The sequence below is a fragment of the Callospermophilus lateralis genome, chromosome 7 (genome assembly GCF_048772815.1).
Source record: "Callospermophilus lateralis isolate mCalLat2 chromosome 7, mCalLat2.hap1, whole genome shotgun sequence".
NCBI classification, from domain to species: Eukaryota; Metazoa; Chordata; class Mammalia; order Rodentia; family Sciuridae; genus Callospermophilus; species Callospermophilus lateralis.
The window spans coordinates 108,618,400-108,619,860 of NC_135311.1; the positions used below are offsets into that span (position 1 = coordinate 108,618,400).

The window sequence follows — 1,461 nt, forward strand, 5'->3', positions numbered from 1 at the left end:
ACAATTAGCCATTGCATCATGGTTCAAGTTATATATATTGAGACCAAACAATGATCATTTTATCCATGTGGGAAATATAAAATATAATAAATGTCAAAGGACCCAATAAAGCAGTTTTTCATTACTTTCGGGATCTAAACAAAGATTCTGAATGTCCAGAGCTCTTTTGCTATATTATTTTATATTCAAATATCTCTCTATCTAAATTCTGGGTCAAGTACCTTCACCAAAACATTTAGAATAATTAGCTTTGTAGCAAAAGATTTTCCATCTACACTATCATGTTCAGAGGAATTCTTGTTTCTACACTGACAAAATCTGCTGGCTTCTCTGGAACAACATTCACTTAACTCTGTGGCAGGTAACACAGGTACAAACATGGAACAGTTGTGCACAGTTCATCCAGGATGCTGCTTCTCCCCAGCTAGAACTAACCAATGAAATACAACACATCCGCTGTGGTTGACATGGTTTTAGGAAAAGCACACTTGAGAATTATCAGACATTATCTTCTTCATCTCACCCCCAGTCACTGACAGGAGTTTTGTGGGCCACCATGCTGTTTACTTTGTGGATTGTGGTAGTAAACAAGAGGGACGTCCTCAGAATTGGTAATGAACTGTGGTCCCGACTCTTCCCATTTTTGAGGTACAACCAGATCTTTGTATAAATCAGTAGATCAAATGAACAAGAAACTTCCCACAATAGTAGAAATGTCACTGTCACTGTGATCTGTCTGATCATTGAGCAAATTTCATCCTGGATAGCTTTCTGAGACTTATCTCTGGGAGTACTGTCGTCTTTTGCAGATTTGTCACACTCCATGTCAAATTGCCACCTTTCGAGGACCTCCCCATCTTGAATTAATCAGATGACCACCAACAGCTTCTGAACTGAGCACTTGTACAGCCAATCTTTTAGCTGTTCCAAATCACTGTTGAGGTACTTTATGAGCTCAGGGTCAGTAGTTACCAGCAGGGTTAGTCTATGCTTCTGCACTCCAGTGAAGGTTTCAGAGGGATACATGCCACATTGATATAGAATAAAAAGAACTTGGCCATCATCTCCGCACTCCTGCACAGGGTGATGCCTTGCTTCTGGGATAGCTGTTGTGCCATGGTGAGGCTCCTCCCACGATGAGCTCTCAGTTTGATCAATTCTTTTTTTAAAATTTTTTATTGTTTTATTTTTTAAAATACATGTCAGCAGTGGAATGCATTACAATTCTTATTACACATTTAGAGCACAATTTTTCATATCTATATAAAAAGTATGTTCTCACCAATTCATGCCTTTATACATGTATATTGTTTTTTTGTATTACAATTCTTAGTATACATATATACCCCAATTTTTCAGGTCTCTGTTTGTATATAAAGTGTGTTGACACCCAATTCAAGTCTTCATACATGTACTTTGGATAATGATGTCCATCACATTCCACAATCCTTGCTAATCCCC

The 1,461-nt window shown here is 37.9% G+C and overlaps 1 pseudogene; it reads right to left on the reverse strand.

Annotated features, from left to right (window-relative positions):
• Positions 1 to 519: 519 nt before the first annotated feature.
• Positions 520 to 1,118, reverse strand: LOC143641972 (mitotic spindle assembly checkpoint protein MAD2A pseudogene; annotated as a pseudogene).
• Between the last annotated feature and the right edge of the window lie 343 nt (positions 1,119 to 1,461).